This window comes from Dasypus novemcinctus, chromosome 19 (assembly GCF_030445035.2).
Source record: "Dasypus novemcinctus isolate mDasNov1 chromosome 19, mDasNov1.1.hap2, whole genome shotgun sequence".
Classification (NCBI taxonomy): Eukaryota; Metazoa; Chordata; class Mammalia; order Cingulata; family Dasypodidae; genus Dasypus; species Dasypus novemcinctus.
The window spans coordinates 27,546,948-27,571,205 of record NC_080691.1 but is presented as its reverse complement, the minus strand read 5'-3'; the positions used below and the strand labels follow the sequence as shown (position 1 = coordinate 27,571,205).

General features: G+C 43.5%; 1 long non-coding RNA gene across 1 annotated transcript in view; it reads right to left on the bottom strand.

Annotated features, from left to right (window-relative positions):
- The window catches only part of LOC139436977 (uncharacterized), a 53,627-nt gene extending 29,790 nt beyond the window's left edge, over window positions 1-23,837 (bottom strand). The window contains exons 1-2 of the long non-coding RNA XR_011646510.1: window positions 23,675-23,837; window positions 22,839-22,933 (exon numbers count right to left, since the gene is read on the bottom strand). This is a non-coding gene — a long non-coding RNA (uncharacterized lncRNA). The remainder of the gene's footprint in view (window positions 1-22,838; window positions 22,934-23,674) is intronic.
- Between the last annotated feature and the right edge of the window lie 421 nt (window positions 23,838-24,258).

Sequence of the window (24,258 nt, the reverse complement as noted above, 5' to 3'; positions counted from 1 at the left end):
CTGACTTCATGGCTTGGTGGGTGTAAAACAATTAGGTGGGAAGGTAGATATTTATTAAAACTCCAGCAATGACTTAGGGATTTGAATGACAACACAAAATTCACAAGCATACCTGTTACAGGCATACCAGAGAGAGAAGAGAAGGGAGAACGAACTGAAGGAGTATTGGAGGGAATAATGGTTGAAACTTTCCCAACTCTATTGAGGAACATGGATGTACATGTCCAGAAAGCGCAGCACACCCAAACACTACAAATCCTAACAGGCCTATGGCAAGACATGTACTTGTCACGTTGTACAAAACTCAAGACAAAGACAGAATACTACAAACAAGAGACTGGATATCCATCACATACAAGGGAAGCTCGATAAGATTATGTGCTGATTTCTCATCGGAAGCCATGGAGGCAAGAAGGATGTGACATGACAGAGTTAAGGTTCTGAGACAAAAAAACTTCCAGCCAAGAATTCTCTATCCAACAAAGCTGGCATTTAAAAATGAGGGAGGGTTCACTATATTAACAGATTAACAGAAATTAATAGAGTATGCCAAAAAGAAACTTGGCCTTCAAGATATACTAAAGGGAGTTTGGGAGGATGAAAGGAAAAAACAGGAGAAAAAAGGTGGAGGAAGGATAAGAACAACTGAAAAGATAAAGAGAGAAATAAAAACAACATATGGCATACACAAAACTAAAGAAAATTTGACTAAGATAAGTATTTCCTTCACAGAAATAACCCTGAATGTTAAAGGCTTAATTCTCCAAACAAGAGATACAGATTGGCAGAATAATAAAGAAATAGGACCCATCTATATACTTCCTAAAAGAATCTCACCTTAGACTAAAATTGCAACGAGACTAAAAGTGAACGATTAAAAAAACTATTTTATATGCAAACAATAATCAGAAAAGGGTGAGACTAGCCATACAAATATCAGATAAAAGAGACTTTGAATGCAAAACTATGATAAGAGACAAAAAAAAAAACCCTACATTAATAAAGGGAGAAATCTATTCAAGAAGAAAGAATCATTTTCTAGTTACATCATCAACTAGAAACTGACCTTGAATAAAAGGGTCAACTAGGACCAGCAGAATATCTCAGTCTATATATAATACCAGGAGTTAAAAATGCTTTTTGACCTGAATAAAAGGGGGAAATGGAAAGGACAAATTAGTTTATATGGCTATGAGTCTCCAAAAAAGAGCAGGGAGGTTATCAGAGGGGTTGCCCTTATGCACACCTCAGCAGAGTCCCAGAGACAGATAAAGTAGATACAACCGCGGGTATTAGTTCTTCTGAGGGCTACAGAGACCCACAGGTTCTATGGTTGTGGCAGATGGAGTTCAGTGCCATGTCAGTTGGTCCTTCTTTGGAGTTTGTGTTTCTGTGTGATGGAGCTGGACTCAGATGTGATCTTTTTTCACAAGCCTCTCCTGTTAGTTTTACCAAAACTGTAGTTGGTGCTGGGGTTTAATATATACCCAGGGGATCTGAATCTCTGGACGGACCATATGATAGCGAGGCCCTGAGCCTCAACAGACTTCAGCTCCTACACTATGGTTTACTGGACTTACCCCACTCAGCTAACATGGAGTTGAAGAAGGTCAATCATCACACCATGGAGCCAAGAGTGCCTACAACTGAAAGCAGAAGGATTGCATCCAGCATCCATGTGGAATCTAAGCCCCCTCTTGATACAGATGTGGAGTGGACACAACCATTCCAAGGTCCACAGGATGGAGGATTAGAGTGGACTTACTGATATTCTATTCATAAACTATTGTGATTAGTAATCAAAGAAAATGTGGCATTGGTGTGGAGAAAGGGGCCATGGTGGCTGCTGGGGGTGCTGAATGGGAGGAAAAGATGAGATGTGGAGGCGTTTTCAGGACTTGGGGTTGTCCTGGGTGATGCTGCAGGGACAGTTACCAGATATTGTACGTCCTCCCATGGTCCACTGGATGGAACGTGGGAGAGTGTGGGCTATGATGTGGACCACTGACCATGAGGTACAGCTGAGCTCAGAGATGTATTCACCAAATGCAGTGAATGTCTCATGATGATAGAGGAGATTGTTGCTATGAGGGGAGGAGTGGGGTGAGCGGGTTGGAGGTATATGGGGTCCTCCTATATTTTGAATGTAATATTAAAAAAATAAATAAAGACATAAAAAAGCATAAAAAAAGAAAAAAGAATCATAAGCATCTATGGACCCAACGAGGACACCTCAAAATACATGAGGCCAACACTGGGAAAACTAAGTGGAGAGACAGATGCCTCTACAATTATTGTAGGGGACTTTAATACACCATCATCTCCATTAGACAGAACACATCAACAGAGAATCAAGAAAGAGAGACCCTGAATAATATATTAGAAGACCTGAACCTGGTACACAAGTACAGAACATTACACCCAAATACACTGGAATTTGCATTCTTCCTGAGTACACATGGACCACTCTCCAGGATAGACCACATGCTAGGCCACAGAACAACTCTTGATGAATTCAGAAAGACTAAAATTATACAAACCAATTTCTCTGACCAAAATGGAATAAAAATGGAAATCAGCGAGGGGCAGAGAAGCAGATTAGGCACAAAGATATGGAAGTTAAACAATATTTGCTCCAACAATCAGTAGGTCAAGGAGGAAATTACAAAAGTAACCAGTAACTACCCTGAAACATGTAAATGACAGCACAATGTACCATAACCTATGGGATGCAACAAAAGCTGTACTGAGAAAGAAATTCATACCCAGAAATGGCTATACTAAAACAGAAGAAAGTGCTAAAATCAAAGATCTAACTGCACACCTGAAGGAACTAGAAAAAGAACAACAAACTAACCTGCAAGGGAGTCAAAAAAAGGAAATAACAAGTATTAGAGCAGAACTAAATGAAATTGAAAATAAATAAGTACTGGAAAAAATAAAAAGAAAGCTGCATCTTTGAGAAGATTAATAAAATTGAAAACTCTTAGGTAGATTAATAAAGAAAAAGATAAGATGCAAATAGATTAAATAAGAAACTATGAAGCAAATATTACCACTGACCAAAATATTACACTGAAATTAAGAGTATTAGAAAATTTCCTTTCCACCTCTAGATCAAGAGTGAGCTTAGATTCCACAGGAATGATGGATGCTATTCCTCTGCTTGCAGTTGTTGGCACTCTTGATTCCCTGGTGTGGTGGCTGATCATCTTCACCTCCCTGTGAGCTGATCTGGGAAAGTCCAATGAACCAGAGACTAGGAGTGGCCACTCTGCTGAGGCTCAGGGCCCAGCTGGCACATGGGCAGTCCAGAAATACAAGTCTCCTGAGTATGGGCCATCCCTAGCACCAACCACAGGTTCACTAAAAGTGACAGAAGAGGCATGAGTAGAAGTCACATCTGAGTACAGTTCCATCACACTCAGGAGCACAATTTCCAAACTAGGGACCTCTGACATGGCACAGAAATCCAAATCCATCTGCCATGACCATATACCCTGTGGATCTCCATAGCCTTCAGAAGAACCAGTACCTAGGGTTGTATCTACTTTGGCTTTTTCTGGGGTCTTGCTGTGATGTGAGGACAACACCATCCCAGTGTACACAGAATGGAGGAATAAAATGTGGACTAGAGTGGACTTACTGATATTCTACTACAGAACTATTGTGAAGAGTAATACAAGAAATTTTAGCATCAAGGTGGAGAAAATGGCCACAGTAGTTGCTGAGGGCAGGGAGAGGGAAGAAGAGATGTGATGTGGGGGCATTTTGGGGATTTTGAGTTGTCCTCAATGATATTGCAGGGTCAGATGCTGGACTTGATATATCCTGCCATAACCCACTGAATCTAATGGGGGAGAGTTTGAACTACAGGTAAACTATTAACTATGCGGTGCATCAGTGCCCCAAAATGTGTTCAACAAGTGCGACAAGTGTGCTACAATATTGGGGGAGGTTGTTGGTGTGGGAGGAGTTGGGTGGCAGGGCGGGGAGTAAACGGGAACCTCATATTTTTTAATGTAACATTTCTTTTGTGATGTATATATCTTCAAAAAAACACAATTTTCAAAAATGATAGGGTGGGGGTTGGGGAGTGGGTGATAGGGGAACCTCATGATTTTTGTTTTTTTATGTTCTTTAATGTAACATTCCCTGTGATCTATTAACTTTAATTTTAAAAAAGACAAAAATCTAAAAAATAAAATGGATGAACTAAAAAAAATAAATTAAAAAAAAGAATATCAGAAGAGGAGATTTTAAAAATTACATGCCAAGAAGATGGATCATTTAGAGGAAATGGACAAATTCCTAAAAACACACAAGCTGCCTACATGGATGGAAGAAGAAACCGATGAACTTAACAGACCAAGATGTACATGACTCAGAAAAATGCACAACACTCTTAAAGGAAATCAAAGAAGACTAAAGTAAATGGAAGAATATTCCGTCTTCATGGATAGGAAGAATAATCATTATGATGTCTATCCTACCTGAAGTGATTTACCAATTTAATGTAATACCAAGAAAAATTCCCATAGCATTTTTTACTGAATTGGGAAAACTTACAATGAAATTCATTTGGATGGGCAAGAGGCCCCCAACAGTCAAAGACATATTGAAAAAGAAGGATGCAATCAGAGGCATGACACTACCTGACTTTAAAACGTACTACAATCAAATTGAAAGTTCAGATATAGAACCTCATGTATATAGCCATATAATATTCGATAAAGCCATCAAACCCTCTCAACTGGGAGAGAATGGCCTATTCAACAAATGGTGCCTGGAGAACTGGATAGCCATATGTAGAAGAATGAAAGAGGATTACCATCTCACACCTTATACAAAGATCAACTCAAGATGGCTCAAAGACCTAAATATAAGAGCCAAGACCATAAAGACCTTGGAAAGCAGTGTAGGGAAACATCTCTACAGGACCTTGTAATAGGAAATGGCTTCATGAATATCACACCAAAAGCACGAGCAGCAAAAGAACAATAGATAAATGGGACTTCCTCAAAATTAAAGCCTTCTGCACCTCAAAGGAGTTTGTCAAGAAAGTAAAAAGGGAACCCACACAATGAGAGAAAATATTTGGCAACCATATATCTGATAAGAGACTTATAACTTGCATATATAAAGAACTCTCATATATTGAAAACAAAAAGATAAACAACCCATTTAAAAAATGGGAAAAAGATTTAAACAGACACTTCTCCAAAGAAGAAATACAAATGGCTAAAAAGCACATGAAAAAATGCTCCAAATCTCTAGCTATCAGGGAAATGCAAATCAAAACCACAATGAGATACCATCTTACTCCCATAAGGTTGGCAGCTATGAAAAAAACAGAAGAATACAAATGCTGGAGAGGATGTGAAGAAAGGGGAACACTCATCCACTGCTGGTGGGAATGCAGAAGGATCCAACCATTCTGGAGGACAGTTTGGCGGTTTCTCAAAAAACTAACCATAGATTTGCCATATGACCCAGCAATTCCACTGCTGGGTATATACCCAGCAGAACTGAAAACAAGGACACAAACCGATATATGTACACCAATGTTCATAGCAGCATTGTTCACTATCGCCAAAAGTTGGAATCAATCCAAATGTCCATCAACAGACGAGTGGATCAATAAAATGTGGTATATACACACAATGGAATACTACTCGGCTGTAAGAACAAATACACTACAATCACACGTGATAACATGGATGAACCTTGAGAATCTTATGTTGAGTGAAGCAACCCAGGCATTGAAGGACAAATACTACATGACCTCAATGATATGAAATAAGCAAACTGCCTCAGAGAGCTAGAGTCTGGAAAAGAGGCTTACAGGAAATCGGGGGGTGGAGGAAGGATGTGCGTTCACGTCTGCAGGGGTGGAATCTGTGATGAGCTGGCGGTAAGTATGAGCACAAAGAAGGGACAAAATGGGGGCAAGGGGTTGCCTTCGGGCGGGGCTTTGTGGGTTTGAGGGGGGCTGGGGATGGGAAGAGGGGTAATATTGTCCAAAAATTGGGGGGAGAGAGGGGCAACATACGAACATGGGAGAGTGTCAGGTGTCCGTTGAGAACAAAATGTTGAGAAAATCGTATCAAAGTATAAGTAGGAGGGTCACCTGGTTAGGATGCTCAGGGGGTATGGTCTGATGCGGGACGGACTCCGGGGGAATAGCTGAAGGCTCATTTTGCCAAGGTGGGTTGTACCATTGGGAAGAGACCCAAGAAGTGAGAGTTGGGGTGGACCCACATCCTGGGGAGGACTAATGCCGTCAAATAGAGAGAACTGTATCTCTCGTGAGAAAGGATGGCTCCCAGGGCATTAGGGCAGTTGAGAAAGTCAGGTCCTGAATACTGCTGCAAGTATCTCTGGACATGGCTTCTTGGGAAATGGAGATTGGCTGGCGTTGTGGGCCCCAAGGGGAGGGGAAAATGGATGTGGAATGGATGGAACCAAGGTAAATATGGGGGCAAGAGAGGAGTTCTGTGAGAGTACACGAGGATGAATATAAAGCATGTAATATTACACCAGAAACATATAGGGGACGACAGACTAATAACTGAAACCATAAGGCAAAACATAGGATAACTAAAAAATTTAGAAAACTATACAATCTAAAGTATGGACCACATAGTAAGCACAGATGTCACCTTGTTTGAAAGCTATTGTCTCGGAATCTGTACATGAGTTTCAGGAAATATGATATGAATAAGCTAAAAGATTATCGCTGTGGAAGGGAAAAGGTTTTATGGTGGATCTGGGGAAGTACTGTATATTGTATATATGAATTTCGGTGATCTAAGACTCTTGTGAAGCTGACATTATGTTGGGATTCACTTTACAGGAAGTTTTGGATCACAGAGTGGTTCAACAATGGCAGCAGAGGAATCCTGATATAGGATATTATTGACAGGATATGTATGGCTGACAAGGAGTTGTACAGGGCATATGCCCAGGGTATATAGTAATGTCTAGATATACTCATAGTGGAAACAATTAAAAACAACAGCTGGGGGGGTACTGGGCCCCTGGCCGGGGGGTCACTGTCATGGACCCTGGGGGAGCAGCGGCAGTCCCCCAGGTGCAACGGCAAGAACCAGGAAGGAAGGAGGGCCCAACAGTGGGTTCCTGATACTAATGGCTATGCTTTTGAGCCTATACACCTGCAATAAGAACAAGGCCTAGAGCAGCACTGTGCCTGGGAGTTTCCTCCTGACAGCCTTCATGTTACTCAAATGTGGCCACTCTCACAGCCAAACTCAGCATGTAGATGCAGTGCATTCCCCCCAGCGTGGGACATGACACCCAGGGATGAGCCTCCCTGGCACCAAGGGATCACTACCACATACCAGCTGAAGATGCAACTAGAAAATGACCTTGAATTAAAGGTTCAATACAGATCAGCAGAATATCCCTGTCTACATATAATAACATGACTTCAAAATGCTGTTTGACCTAATGTAAGGGGGAAATGGAAAGGAGAAATGAGATTATAAGGCTATGAGTCTCTAAAAAAGAGTCTGGAGGTTGTCAGAAGGAATGCCCTTATGCACAACTGAGCAGAGTCTAAGAGACAGATAAAGTAGATACAACCCCAGGTATTGGTTCTTTTGAGGGATAAAGAGACCCACGGGTTCTATGGTCATGGCAGATGGGGTTCACTGCCATGGCAGATGGCCCTTCTTTGGAGCTGGTGTTTCTGCATGATGGAATTGGACTCGGAGGGGATCTCTTCTCACAGGACTTGCATGCTACTTTATTGGAATTGTAGTTGGTGCTGGGGTTTAAGATATATTTAGGGGATTTGAATCTCTGGACTGATAATAAGACACCCAGGCCCAGAGCCTCAACAGACTTCAGCTCCTACACTTTGAGTTATTGGACTGACCCCACTAAGCTAACATGGAGTTGAAGAAGGTCAACCACCAGACCATGGAGCCTAGAGTGTCTACAACTGAAAGCAGGAGGAGTGCATCCAGTATCCATGTGGAATCTAAGCCCCCACTTGACATAGATGTGCAATGGACACAACCAATCCAATGTCCACAGAGAAAATGTGGAATGGGTGTGGGAAGGGTAGCCATGGTGGCTGCTGGGTTTGGGTAATGGGAGGAAGAGATGAGATGTGGAGGCGTTTTCGGGACGTGGAGTTGTCCTGGGTGGTGCTTCACGGACAATTACGGGACATTGTAGATCCCCCCAGGGCCCGCTGGATGGAACATGGGAGAGTGTGGGCTATGATGTGGACCATTGACTATGGGGTGCAGTGATGTTCAGAGATGTACTTACTGGGTGCAATGGATGTCTCACGATGATGGGAGAGAGTGTTGCTGTGGAGGGAGTGGGGGGTGGGGGTGGTGGGGTTGATTGGGACCTCATATTTTTTTAATGTAATTTTTAAAAATAAATAATTTTAATAATAATTTTTTTTAAAAAAGCACTACATATCTACAGTGGTCAAAATTGTATGGTATTGGCACAGCAACAGATATACTGACCAAGAGAAACGATTTGAGAGTTCTGATATAATCCCTGCATATACAGGCAACTGATATTCAACAAGGTCACCAAGAACATTCAAATGGGAGACAATGGGCTCTTCAACCAATGGTGCTTGAATATCTGGACATACATATCCAAAAGAACGACAGAGCGACACTGTATTAGTCAGGGTTCCAGGGACACAGAATCAACAAGGGATATCTATTGATAGTAACAGATTCATCAGAGTCTCTCACGTAGCCATGGGGATCCACAAGTCCAGGTTCAGCAGGCAGCATGCAACCAGGAGCTCTGATGAAAGTCCACTGAAGATTCTTGATGAGTTCTGGGAGATGCTGGCTGTCTAAGGATGAGCTGGGAAATTCTCTCTCAATGCTGGAATCACTTCCCCATTTAAGGCATTCAGCTGATTAGGCTGAGCATTACTCTTGCTGGTGGCAATCTCCCTGACTGGTGTAATCATAAGCAGTTATCTAAGATTTACCACTGCAGTAAAGTCAATGCTCAGTAACGTCCATAAATGCCCTTGTATTCCAGTTACCCCAGTGCTTGCTTGACCAAACAAGTGGGCACAATTACCCAGCCGAGTTGACACAATAACCGAACCATCACAAACTCCACTCACACCAAATACAAAACCTGACACATGAAGGATCAAAGATCTAAATATATGAGCCAAGATTATATAGATCTTGGAAGATAATGTAGGAAAACATCTACAGGATCCTGTATTAGGAATTGGTTTTGTGAACTTTACATCCAAAGCAAGAGAAGCAAAAGAAAAAAATAGATAAATGGGACCTCCTCAAAACGAAAAACTTTTGTACCTCAGAGGAGTATGTCAAGAAAGTAAAAAGGCAGGCTACACAATGTGACAAAATATTTGGGAACCATATATCTGATTGGGCCTGGTAACGAGCATATATATAAAGGCATCCTACTTCCCAAAAATAAAAAAAATAAACAATCCATTTTAAAAATGGATAAGTGATTTGGATACTTCTCCAAAGAAGCAATACAATTGGCCAAAAAGCACATGAAAAGATGTTCAACATCACTAGCTATTCAGGAAATGCAAATAAAAACTACAAATAGATATCCTCTTACACACGTTACACTGGCAGTGACTAAAAAAACAGAGGACTACAAATGCTGGAAAGGATGTTGAGGAATGGGAACTGTCACTGAGGGTGGGTATGTAGAATGGTGCAGCTATTGTGGAGGATATTTTGGCTGCTCCAGAGGAAGCTAACTATATAGAACAACCATATGATCAAACAATCCCACTGCTGGGTGGGTATATAATCAGAAGAACTGAAACCAGGGACACATATATGCACACCAATGTGGAGAGTGGCATATTGACTATTATCGAAAGTTGGAAATAACCCAAATATCCACAAACCGTAGAATGGGTAAACAAATTGTCATATATACAATGGAATATTACTCAACTGTAAGAAGGAATGCAGTAGGAACACATGGGATAATATGGATGAAGTATGAAGACCTTACACTGAGTGAAGCAAACCAGGCACAGAAAGACAAATGTTCCATGACCTCACTGATATGAACTAAATAAACTGAGCAGACTTACAGAGCTAGAATTTGGAAGACAGGTTTATAGGAGACAGGCGGGGAGAAGAAGGTTGTGAGCAAATGCTCATATGGGCAAGATCTATCATAAGGTGGAAGTGTGTAGTTGTGCAGTGGCTGGGCATGACAGTGGTGAAGTGATACTATAGCACTGGGCTGTGCTGGTCTTTGTGGGATAAGTAGAATGAGGAGGGTGGTTTGGCTATCCATGGAATGGGGGTGAGTTGGGGGAGGGACCACATACCCTCAAGGTACTTGGAGGTACATGGTTGAAACTACAAAGTTCAGAATGTTCTTTTGGCAATATGGTAGGGGAGAGCTACTGGTTTAGGGTGCTGGTTGTGGGGGCATTGAGGAGAATGCACACCTGGAGCAGACTTCTAGGGAGTGTGTGCGTGTTCACTTTGTCATAGTATGTTCTATCAGTGGGTGGAGACCCCTATATCGAGCAGGAACGTGTGAGATTCCCACCCTCGGGAGTCCTGCTACGTTCTCAAATATAGGGGTGGGAGTCTCTTGAGAGCATAGGCAGTGCCTACCTAATAGGGGAGGACAGGAAAGTATGTCAAGCTCTCAATGTTGTTCCAAGTAACTATGAATCTTGTTCTTCAGGGAGTGAAGCTTGGTGGTTGCTGTGGGTCCTGAGGGGAGGGGGGAAGGAGGAACAGAATAGATGGAACATGGGGCATTTGGGTGGCCACTCAAGTGTTCTACACGATCTTTACTTTTCTTTTTCTTCATTTTTTTTCCCTTTGTTACTTTTCTCTACATGATCTTGCAATGATGGATACAGGCCCTATTAAATTTCATCAAAATTTATGTGTGTGTGTATGGTCTAAAAAATAAACCATAATGTAAATCATTGACAATATTCAGTAAGAATGTTTCAATATTTGTACACTAATTGTAACAAATGTACCATCCACATGTAAAATGTTATTTAAGAGTGAAAGAGAAATTCGGGGAGAATGTTGCATACATGGGAATCCACACTATTCTATAAATGACTTCTCTGTAACCTAAAGCTGCTTTGAAGACAAAAAGCTCAATTCATACTTGTTAAAATAGTGATAAACACTGGACCTTTGTGCAACAAGACAGCTTCCCTGAGAAATTCATGAGCACACCCATCAATGTATTGAGCCTCCTGCCAGCCTACAGCTGAGATGGGAGGAAGCTGGGAGCATGGAGCCTTAAGAGAAGAAGGAAGGCTGAACCCTCGCACACATGCCCACCATCTTGTTTAAACACCAGGCAAATGACTTTGAGTGAGAAAGTACCTCTTGAGAGGGACTCTTTAGGGCCTTCTGACTCTATACTTCCACCCTAAACCAATAGCCCTCAGAAAAACCAACAGATTCCAGGTACTTTGCACCAGCACCCCTTTGGCTGACTAACATACCTGAAATCATGCTTCCATATTTTGAAAAACTTAAACAGACTTTATTCAAAGCAGTTTTAGATTCATGTAAAAATGAACAGGTATTTCTAAAGTTCCTGCCTCTTCTCCTCCCATCTAGCCTCCTCTTGCTCAGCATCCTGCATTAGTTGTTCAGTTTGCACAATTAACGGGCCAGTATCAGTACATCTCTATGAAGGTTCAGTATCTGTTGAAATCCTCTGTGGGCTCTGACCAATGCATATTATCCTGCACTGTGGAAGACAGGTGGGAAATCCCTCAAACAGTTAAACAAAGAATTATCATTTTACAAGCTATCTAACAAATCTATATATACATACATATATACACATAGATATACATATGTATTGAAAACTGGGATTAAACAGATACTCATAATCCAATGTTCATAGCAGCATTATTCACGATAGCCAATGGTCACAATATGCAAGTGTCCTTCAACAGATGAATGGAAAAAAAAAGAAAAAGTGATATATCCATATAGCAGAATCAGTTATAGAAGGTAAAAAAGTTCTGTTCTGAGACATCCTACTACATGGATGATATCAACATAATTATAGCGAGTGAAATCAGATGACACAAAAGACAAAGGGTGTATGATAGTGCATATGTGAAGCATCTAGAAAAAGAAAATTAATAGAGGAAGAAAGGAGATTAATTATTAGTAGGAATTAGGGATAAAGGGCAAAGAGATTAATGGTTAATATAAAAAGAATTTCTATTTCAGGAATTGAAATTGTGGACATTAGTGGTAATGTTAACAAAGACTGTTACTGTTAACTAATGTCAATAAACTGTACCAATAAAAAGAGTTAAAATGGAAATTTTCTTTACAGATAATGTCAACTTATAAATTTTAACAAACTCTTACAAAATTCAGAGGACAGGCAAATCAGTAATGAACTTCATGTCAAGGGTATAAAGGAAATTTAGTTGGCTTCAAAATGGGCAGTAGAAGGGTAGGGGATCTGTCTTTGACTCAGTGTGTAATTTAGCACCATTATTAGATGAACTGTTTCACATTAATTTAGACTGCCTTTAGCTACAAAGCCAAGGACACTATTTCCGATTATTTTCCTGTTCTCTTTAGCCTCACTTCCTCGTACAAAGGAAGTCTGAGTAGCATCACCTGTATGCTTTCGAGCCTACGAGTCCTGTACACTGTGGTCCCTTGCCCTAGTCAAGGAAAGTTCCACAGGTAATGCATGAACTGCCCCCCCCCCCAGTGAATTGATGGCTAATCTGTGTCCCCCTCCCTCCACACAAAACCTGATGGAGGGGCCTCCTAGTGACAGGGCAGACGAGGAGACTCCAACCAATGCTGAGGTAAGGCCACCTGTTTCTGTCTAAGATAGAAGTGTTCCTTTCTCTCATTCCTTTTCACATTGAGTACAGATCGTATTATATGATGTTATACCTAGAGATACTAGTTGCTGTTCTGTGGAAGGAAGAGCTCAAAGGAAGATCTGACACAAGAGGGCTTTAAAAATGGAAGCATCTGGCTATAAACCAAATAGAAAGGTTGTTTGAATGATCTCAGCACCATTTCCCCTTTTGACTAAGACTTTTGTCACTGCCATCAAAACAGACTTGAGATTCACATCCTCCAGGAAGCAGAGCTTGAGCATTTCGCACAGGGGTCTGCCATGCTTAGTATTGGGGTCTTTTGCTTTAACACGGTTTACCATCCTTTTTTTCAAATCAACAAGACCTGAACAACACAATACAGTATGGTCCTACCCTCACTGTGATTTCTTTTCTGCCATTGCAGGTGACCTTGAGAGCAAATGAAAATGGTAGATATTCTGGGCCCATCCAAATATTGTGGGAAAAACTGACATAAAATACGAGGCTTCCTGCAAGCTTTAGGCTGGAGACCTAGCCTAATCCCAACTTCATTCTAAAAGGAGGATATGGACTATAAAGAAGTATTTTTCATTGAGCAGTTCTGTCCTTCCTTCCACAGTACACAAGAGTCAATCTGTACCCTTTGGGGGTTACAGGTTAGGCTGTGTGGATGCTTAAGGGAATCCATGTGTGCAAATCTGTGGTGTGACTGTGTGTGAGCTTGTGGGGATTATTGTGTGCATTTCCCCCAGGTGAGATGGACTGCTCAAGCTCTTATGCTCCAAGGGGATGGGCCTTAATGTGAACCTAGACATGTGGCTCCAATGCTCTGCACTACAGACCTGTACAGTCATCACTCAGTCATGGGATCATTAGGAACCAGGCAGGGAAGTGGATGTGGCTCAAGAGACTGAGCTCCCACCTATGATATGGAAGGTCCATGGTTTAGTTAATCAGAGACACAACGAAGCAGGGAGAAGAGGTTCCCAGTGCCTCCTGAAGAAGACAGCAAGCTGGCACAGCGAGAAGCAATGGCACACTGACAAAACAGGTTATGCAACAAGAGACAAAGAGGAAAAACATAATGAGAGAAACAACAAAGGCAGGGAACAGAGGTGGCTTAAGTGATTGGTGCCTCCCTCCAACATCAGAGGTCCTGGGTTCAGTTCCTGATTCCTCTTAAAGAAACAAAAGAAGACAGGCAAAGCAAGTATAAACAATCAGGGGATGGGGAGAAAGGAATAAAGTAAAATAAATCTTAAGAACAACCAAAAGAAAGAAAACAGGGAAACGGACTTTGGCCCAGCGGTTAGGGCGTCCGTCTACCATATGGGAGGTCCGCGGTTCAAACCCCGGGCCTCCTTGACCCGTGTGGAGCTGGCCATGCGCAGTGCTGATGCGCGCAAGGAGTGCCGTGCCACGCAAGGGTGTCCCCCGCGCGGGGGAGCCCCACGCGCAAGGAGTGCGCCCGTGAGGAATGCCGCCCAGTGTGAAAAGAAAGAGCAGCCTGCCCAGGAATGGCGCAGCCCACACTTCCCGTGCCGCTGACGACAACAGAAGCGGACAAAGAAACAAGACGCAGCAAATAGACACCAAGAACAGACAACCAGGGGAGGGGGGGAAATTAAATAAATAAATAAATCTTTAAAAAAAAAAAAAGAAAGAAAGAAAACAAAACTTACCAACAAAAAAAGAAACCATGCAAGGGAGTCCCACCACCTGTGCATGTGCTTAAAATTACCTGAGTCTAGAGACAGACCAAACTGTCCATTTTCAGAAAGGGGTCTCCATGATCACAGGGCCTAGGGAAGGGAGCTATGCAGATAATCTCAGATTCTCCCAGCGTTCCTGAAGTCCAAAACTAAAAGAAAGCTCATATAACTCTGAGTTAGATCAAAATCCTAAGAGTTGTAAGGCATCACATAGAATGACCTATCAACCCTAATGATGTCACAGCCGGGACGTCTTCCAAAGTACACAGGCATTGGAAAGAAAAGCTAGTGAACTGGATTATAGTCAGCAACATGTACCCTCTAGATGCTCACATGCTATGAGTCACACAGTAGGTTTTCTGACAAGTAAGAACTCAGATTCCATTTGGTTCTTAATGTGGTGTCCAAAACCTTTGTTGAAATGCAACTGGAGAGCAACGTTTGAGGGAGCCAGCATTGACCCTATGTGTCCCTCCATAATGACTGTCCCACTGTTAATAGCCAAAGATGGATGGCCAGTAATTCAATGAATAAATACACATGGTGGAGAAAAGGAAGACTGGAGGGAAAAATACACTATTCTTAAGTGATCATTTTTAAATGGTAAGATATCAATATTTTCATATCTATAGTTATATATATTTTTTAAAGATTTATTTATTTATCTCTCCTTACCCCCCCACCCGGTTGTCTGTTCTCTGTGTCCATTTGCTGCGTCTTCTTTTGTCCGCTTCTGCTGTTGTCAGCGGCATGGGAATCTGTGTTTCATTTCTGCTATTGTTGCATCATCTTGTTGTATCAGTTCTCTGTGTGTGTGGCACCATTCCTGGGCAGGCTGCACTTTCTTTCGTACGCGGTGGCTCTCCTTACAAGGTGCACTCCTTGCGCGTGCAGCTCCCCTATGCGGGGGACACCCCTGCATGGCACGGCACTCCTTGCAGGCATCAGCACTGCGTATGGGCCAGACCCACACAGGTCAAGAAGGCTCAGGGTTTGAACCACGGACCTCCCATGTGGTAGACAGACACCCTAACCACTGGGCAAAGTCCGCCACCGCTATAGTTATATTTATCACAAAAATTAGTGAATAAATGTGATAGAATGGACTGCCTAAAATTGAATTGATTCCATCAAAAAAAAGTTTCTTCTCATCAAGTAGCAATTCCTGTAACATATTTGGTAAATGCAGTGTCAGTTACATGCAGATCCATGGAGGCTGAATTCATTGGAGATGTCAAGATGACACTGGTGAGTACTACCAGGAAAATGGCAGACTAGAAAGACAGGAGACTCTCCAGAAAATTAGCTGGAGGACAGGCTGAGGTGGACTGGAAAAAGATCTTCAAGGGTTTAGGACAGCAGGTGAAGGCTGGACACCAACCAGAAGAGAGAAGGACAAAGGATGGAAAAGTGATATGATGCCCTGGATGCAAACAGACTTCTGCACACCAACGTTCATAGCAGCATTATTCATGATTGCCAAAAGTGCAGAACAACCCAGGTGTCCATCAACTGATGAATGGATCACAAATTGTGGTGTATTCACATGATGAACTATTATGCAGCAGGAAGAAGAAATGATGTTGGAAAGCATGTGACAACATGGATCAAAGTGGAGGGCAGTATGTTGAGTGAAGCCAGCCAGACACAAAAGGACAAATACTATATGATTGCACTACTATGAACCAACTATGCTGTTTAACATATTGCTCCATTTAAAAAAAAATTACGTGTATCCAGTATATTTAGAAATGTATGTTTTCTTTTTAAGTTACTTTTTATATATTTAATTATTAAATGTGAAAAATAAAATAAAATAAAGGAGGTTACACTGAGGAGTTGAGAGTTGCAGACTTTAAAATGTGGTGTTACTCAAGAAAAAGAAGTAACAAAAGAGAGTAACCAAAAGTATTTTTTTTAGCACAGTAAAACCAAGTATGCATTAAACTGCATATGTAAGATTGTTTTCTTTAAAATTGAACAAATGTATGTTAACATGACAAGATGTTAATATCATCACATCACTTATGGTAAGTGAAAGAAACCTGACACAAAGCAATACATACTGCATGATTCCATTTATAGAAAATGTAACTATAAATCAGTTTATAAAGATGAAGTTAGATTAGTGGTTATGCAGGGCTGGGGAACGACTGCTAAGGGGTGTGGGGCTTTTCTTTGAAGAGAAAGGAGAGGTTGCCATGTGACAGAAGAACCCAGGTCCCAGGATCACCAGCAGCCAACCTCACAACGCCAGTCTTCAGGAAGAAAGCACTGCTTGACAACACCTTGATTTGGATTTCTAGCCTCGAAACCAGGAACCAATAAATCTCCATTGTTTAAGTCACAAAAAAAAGAAGAGTACTGAAAATGTTCTAAAATTTTTTGTGGTGATGAATGCACACTGTGACTATACTAAAAGTCACTTTTATACACTTTGGAAAGGTTATATAGTAGGTGAATATATCTCAATAAAACTGCTTAAAGCATAAATAAGTACAGAGAACCACCAGAAATAGCAAGTATTTCCAGCCAAGGAAACAGACAGGTGAAGAATTTTCTTATTAGTTTATTTTTATATATTATGGAAATAATGAAAATATTCTAATAATGATTGAGGTAATGAATGCACAACGATGTGATTATACCAAATACCATTGGTTACACACTTTGAATGAACTGTATGCTTTATTAATATGCAAATCAATAGAATTAATTGGTTTTAAAAAAAAAAGAAATGGTAATCCTCATCCAAAGACTGAATTGCCAAGGTTTTGGTATGAAGCCTTCCCACATAACATATATTCTTCCCCATCATACTTAGGATCTGTTGAGCAACAGCGCATTAGGAGAAAGGCATGGTATCTGTGTGGAAGTGACAGGGCACCCAGCAGCCCTGCCCAGCTCCCCTTCCACGGTGGCAATCCCGTGAAAACCACCTTTAGAAGCTCAGGGGGAATGGCAGGGGACAAAAGAAGAGGGTGGACCTTGGATTCCAGGGATATGGGCTAGAGATGAAGGAGGAGCCCTGGGAGGGCAGGAGGAAACTTGGGGAGGAGGAGGGAACCTGGGCTGAGGGACTGTGGGTTGGGAAAACTTGGAGAGGAGGGGCATGGAGGGGAGGGTCATGGGTGAGGGCCTTTGGAGGGTGGAAGGGTCATGGAGCAGCAGGAAGGACCTTGGGGGGGAATGGTAGAAAACAGGGGGAAGGGAGTGACCAAGGAAGGGGGTGATAGGGACCATGAGGGAGAGGTAGGAACAAGAGGGTGAGGAATAACTGTGGGGGGGGGGAGGCGGGACCACTGGGTTTGAAGGAACCATGGAGGCCATGAAGCATCGAAAGGAGGGACCTGGGGTGGGCCGGAGGGACCACAGGGGACAGGATGGACCTTGGTGGAGCAGGAGGGACTGTAGGGAATGGAAGTACCATGGAGGGGGAGAGACTATGGGGGGGTAGGGACAATGGTACAGCAGGACCCTGAGGGTAGGGCGAGCCACCATTCCCTGCATTGCAAGACCCCACCGCAAGCCAGCAGGACTGGGTGAGCGAGCCAGGCATTAAAGGTCAAATATTACATGATCTCTACGATATGAATTAAACAAATCAAGCCAACTCAGAGAGCTAAGAGTTGGGAAGATAGATTTACAGGAAATAGAAAGAGAGAAGGAGGATGTGAGCAAACACCCACACAGGCCAAGTCGATGATCAAGTGGAAGTGAGCAGCTGTACAAGTGAAGGGACATGACAAGGGGCTTGGGCAGGGCAAGCTTGGCAGGGGGCTAGGGTGGGGGGGATGGGTTGGATGTTCATAGAAATGGGATGGGGGAGGGAACAGGTGAACACGGGGAATTGGCGCTTACAAGGTTGACAACATTGTTGAGAAAACTTCTGGCAATATGAGCAGGAAGGGTTCCTGGTGTAGGGGGTTGGATGGGGGGCATGTGGCATAGGGTGCACCTGGGGCAGGCTTCTAGGGAGGGTGTCAGTGCTCATCTTGGCACAGTGTGTAATAACACTGGGTGGAGATCCACCTTAGACCCATGGACACAAACTGGCTGAAAGTGAAAGTTTGCCCTGAGATACTCCATGCAAGTAGTAACCAAAGAAGAACAGGGGCACCTATACTATTATCAGAGGAAACAGATTTTAAGTGCAAAAAGGTTATGCAAGATAGAGAAGGCATTAATACATTAATAAAATGGACCCTCCACTGGGAAGATATATCCATGCAAGAGTGCCCCGAAATGCACCAAACAAACTCTGGGAAAAGTGGAGAGAGAAATAGACATCTCGACAATAATCGCTGGAGACTTTAACACACCATTCACAGCATGAGACAGAACAACCACACAGAAGACCAACAAGGAAACAGAGAACGTAAACAATAGGAAAAACCAAGTTAGACCTAACGGTCACACAGAACACTGCATCCAAATGCACTGGGATAGGCCTTCTTCTCATGTGCCCATGGATCCTTGTCCAGGACAGACCACATGGAGGGCACGGTCCCGCTCTCAACAGATAGGAAAGTTTGAATTTACACAAAGTACCTTCTAGGATCGTAATGGAATGAAACTGGAAATCAAAAACGGACGGCAGAAAGGCAAATTCGCAGCTGTGCGGAGGCAGAACAGCATACCGCTAGATAAGCGGTGGGTCAAAGAAAATGCAAGCAAAATCAGTCAGTGTATTGAGACAAATGAAAACGAGGACACAACCTATCAAAACTTATGGGACACAGCAAAAGCAGTCTTGAGAGGGAACTTTTAAACCCTAACAAACACCTATATTTAAAAAAGAAGGAAGAGCTCAACTCAAAGATTTCACTGAAGGACAACTAGGAAAAGCACAGCAAACTGATCCTCAAAGCAAGCAGAAGGAAAGAAATGATGAAGATTAAAGCAGAAATGAATGAAATTGAGAAAAAATAAGCAGAGAGATGAAAATCAAAAGCAGGCTCTTTTGAGAAGATCAGCAAAATTCACAAACCTCTAGCAAGATTAACAAAGAAAAAAGCACATAAATACAATCTGAAATGAAAGGGGTGAGGTTATGACTGACCCCAAAGAACTAAAAGGGATCAAAGGGCATCTTATGAGAAACCGTAGGCCAACAAACTAGACCTCCCAGACCAAACGGGCAGATTCCTCCAAATGCACAAACCACCTATACTGACGCTAACAAGAAATCCAAGAACTTAGCAAACTAATCACATTGAAAGACACTCAATCTGTCTTCAAACATCTCCCCACAAAGAAAAGTCCAGGACCATACGGCTTCACAGGTGGATTCTACCTTACGTTTCAAAAAGAATGAACACCAATCCTGTTTAAACTCTTCCCAAACACTGAAGAGGAGGGAAAGTAACCCGACACTTTTTATGATGCCAACATCACTGTTAACACCGAAGCCCAATGAAGACACTATAAGGAACAAAGTTACAGGCCAATTTCTCTAATGAACAGCGATGCAAAAATTCTCAACGAAATATTGGTACATGAACTCCAGCAATACATCAAAAGACTTATACTTCACGACCAAGTGGGATTTGTTCCTTGGAAGCAAGGCTGCTTTAACATAAGAAAATCAATCAACATAACACACCACAGTAGCAAACTCGAAGGGGAAAAAGACCACCACCACACGATCACCTCCAGTCAGGCAGAAGAAAAGCATTCGACAAAATCCAGCATCCTTTCTGATAAAAACACTGCAAAAGACACGAACAGAAGGCGAAATTCCTGAATATGGTAAAGGCATAATCAAACACGCACAGCTAACATCACACTCGGTAGGGAGAGGTCAGAAGCTTTCTCTCTAAGACCGGGAACAAGACGAGGATGCCCACCAGCATCACTGTTCCTCAACACTGCGCTAGGAGCTCTCGCTAGAGCAAGTAGAAGGGAAAACAATTTAAAGGCACCTGAATAGGAAAAGAGGAAGGAAAACTCTATTTGTGGATGACATGACCTGACATTTCGAAAATCCTAAAATGCCCACAACAAAGCCATTCTCCCTAGTAAATGAGTTTGGCGAAGTGGTAGGAGACAGTATCGGCAGGGAGAAATCAGTCATGTTCTTGTACACCTGCACAGCACAATCTGAGGAGGAAATCGGGGGATATTCCATTCGCAGTAGCAACAAAAGGGCTCAAGTACCTAGGAATCACTTCAACAAAAGAAGTATGGGACCTATATGCAAAAAGCTGCAAAACAATGCTAAAAGAAATTTTAAGAGAACTAAACAAATGGAAAGTCACTCCATGGTCATGGACTGCAAGACTGAATATCATGAAGATGTCAATCCTACCCAAACTCATCCACAGATTCAATGCAATGCCAATCAAAACTCCAACAGCCTACTCGACAGAAACAGAAAAGACAATCACCCAATCATTTGCAAGAGAAGATGCACCTGAGTAGCAAAAGGCATTCTAAACAAGAGGAGCAACATAGGAGGCAGTTCATTGCCTAACCTGGAAACATATTACAAAGTTACAGTGGACAAATCAGCACCATACTGCCGCAAGGAGAGAGACATCAATCGGTGGAAGAGAATTCAGGGTACAGAAATAAGCCCTCATCTCATCTCTGCAGTCAACTCATTTTTGGCAAGCCTACCAATTCCATGTTAATGGGGAAAAACAAAAAACAAACTCTTCAACAAAAGCGGCTGGGAGAACAGGATACCCATAACCAAAACAATTAAAGAGGACCCCTACACAAGAATCAGCTCGAAATGGATCAAAGACCTAAAGATAAAAGCAAGTGCTTCCTAGAAGGAAATGCAGGGAAACATTTTAAAGACCTTGCACACAGTGGTTTCTCAGACCTTACACCAAAGGTACACGCAAAACTCTAAGAAACAGATAAATGGGACCTCCTCCAAAGTAAACACTTTTGCACCTCGCACGACTTTGTCCAAAGGGTGAAAAGGCAGCTGACTCAACAGGAGAAAATACTCGGAAATCCCACCTCTGAGAAGGTTTTAATACCCAGGATATACAAAGAGATGTTACAACAAGTCAACAATAAAAAGAAAAACAAACCAATTAAAATAGGGGCAAAAGACATGAGCAGACATTTGTCCAAAGAAGAAATACAAACGGCAAAAAAACACATGAAGAAATGTTCAGCATCATGAATGATTAGGGAAACGCAAATCAAAACAAAAAAGTAGATATACCTTCACAACTATCACAACGGCCACTATGAAAAAGCCAGAGAACTGCAAGTGTTGGAGAGGATGTGGAGAGAGAGATAGGAACACTTATTCACTGTGGGTAGGAATGGAGAATGGTGCAGAGCCACTGTGGAGGAGTTCCTGGGTTTGGCAGTTCCTAAAGAAGTTGAACAGAAACTTGCGACAGGATCCTGCAATACCGCTATGGGGTATATACCCAGAAGAACAGAGAGTAGCAACACGAATAGACATCTGCTCACCTGCATTTACAGTGGCGTTATTCACAATTGCAAAATACTGAAATCAGCCGAGGAACCTATTAAAAAACTGTGGTGGATTCACACAGCAGACTCTTATGCAGAGGTAAAAAGAAAGGAAGACGTAAACCATGTAACAGCATGGATGAACCTGGAGGACTCTATGTCGAGGGAAGCAAGCCAGACACAAAAGGGCAAATGCAGGAGGCTTGCGTTGCTACGACCTATGTGGATTATGGAACGTAACATATGCTTCCCTTTATATAAAATGAATATGAAACAATTTATACAGGAAAAAATATATTTGTGCAAAAATAGCCAGAAATGGGATCTGTGGATGGCAGGGGAAGCAGAGAAAGATGGCGAGGGGATGGATTTTCTTACTTTACATTTATTATTATTAATTACCAAAATAACGAGAATATTCTAATGATGACTGAGGTGATCAAGGGACAACTATGTTACTATGCCAAATACCACTGATTGTGCACCGTGGATGAACTGTATGCTCTCTTGCTATGTACCAATAAACCTGTTTTGTTTTGTTTTTAAAAGGCAAACAGCATTCAAAAATGGGAAAATATGTGAATACACATTGACCAAAGAAGAAAAGTTCAATCCATTTCTTCCCTAGGCAAATACAAGTTGAAATCTGCTCTACATACTAGAAGGGCTCAAATCAAGAGACATAACACCAATTGTTCAAGAAAATGTGGAAAAACTGGAGCCCTCATCCATTTCTGGTGAGAAAGCAAAATGGTGCTGCCACTTGGGGAAACATTTTGTCAGTTTCTTAAATATAAACTTACCACAATTCTTGATAATTCCATGCCAAGAAAACTATCCAAGACAAGGAAATCATGTCTGTGGGATGATTCCTAGGGTAAGTCCACGGCAGCCAAAACTGGGGGAAAAAAAAAACACGAACACGAATGTCTATTAGCTGGGACATGGATAACAACAGGAGGTAAACCCTTAAACAGATTTATGTCTATTTAGGGGGAGATGGGTTGGGGGTGGGGGGGGTGTGGGGACAGGAGGGATCCTGGAAGGGGAGGGACAGTATGGGGGAGGAGGGACTTTGGGGGGTTGGAAGGAGAGTGGGGGCGGGGGAGGGACCGTGGGAGAACTGTGGTGGGGGAAGGACTGTAGGGAGGGGTGGAGCGACTTTGGGGGTCAGGAGGGACCATGGGGGGTAGGATGGACAGTGGGGGGGGAGGGACCCTGGGCGGAGGAGGGACCATGGGGGGAGGGGAGGCCGTCCCGTCTGTGGGCCTCGGGACCCTTATTCTGACACCGGGCCCCAAGCCGCAGGCCAGCAGGGTTGGGCGAGGACCCCCAACAGGACCCTGCGGCTCCCGCCCGTCCCCTCCACACCCGCGGAGGCAGCGCCCCAAGCCAGGCGCCGCACTGCCCGGCCCCACCCGCGCCCTGAGGGGCGCAACACCCGCGGCGGCGGCGGTGCCGCGCACAACTTTCCGGGACCCCGCTCCCCGCCAAGGGGAGCGAGCAGAAACTTGAAGGGGCGCGGGACGGGCGCCCCCTCAGCGCAGCACGGGGAGGCTCTGCTCGCCCACTTCTCCGCGCCTGGGGGGGTCCCCGACCGTCCAGCGCCTGCCCCGACGCCACGCCGGGTACAACTTACCGCTTCCGCGGGGCGGGGGACGCGGGCGGGGTCCCGAGGCGCGGGGGGCCCAGCGCTCTGCGCAGCCCGCCCACACCGCGGGCCACTCCACGTCCCTCGTGCCCTCCTGCGTCGCGGGGGCTCCGCCTGAGGCCGCGCAGCAGTTCTCCGGGTGCCCCCAAACGCTGTAGTCTCTTCTGGCGCCGCCTCCACGTGCACTGGGCGGAGCTCCAACGGCCGCAGCGCCGCCAGCACCTCCAGCCAATGAGGTCTGGAGTTGAAGCCGGGACTCCACCCTGAAGAGGGCGTGGCAGCTCCGTGACGGACAGTTCCCGGGATCCAATCAATGCGCGGTCCGTCTGGCGAAGGTTGTCGCGCTGCTGGCGGGGTGGGCCTACGCGCTCGGGGGATGGGGTGACTGGCAGTACACCAGCCACCTGGAGCGCGGGGTGAATCTCCGGGCTTGCGGAGGCGCGGCTCCAGCCACAGGGCGGGAACACCCGGAAATGCAGACCCCGGGGCTTCGTCAAAACCTGGCCAGCTCGCTTAGAAGTTCAGCGCGAGGTTGTCTGGTCGCCTCATTGCTGGAGAGTGGCCGGACACGG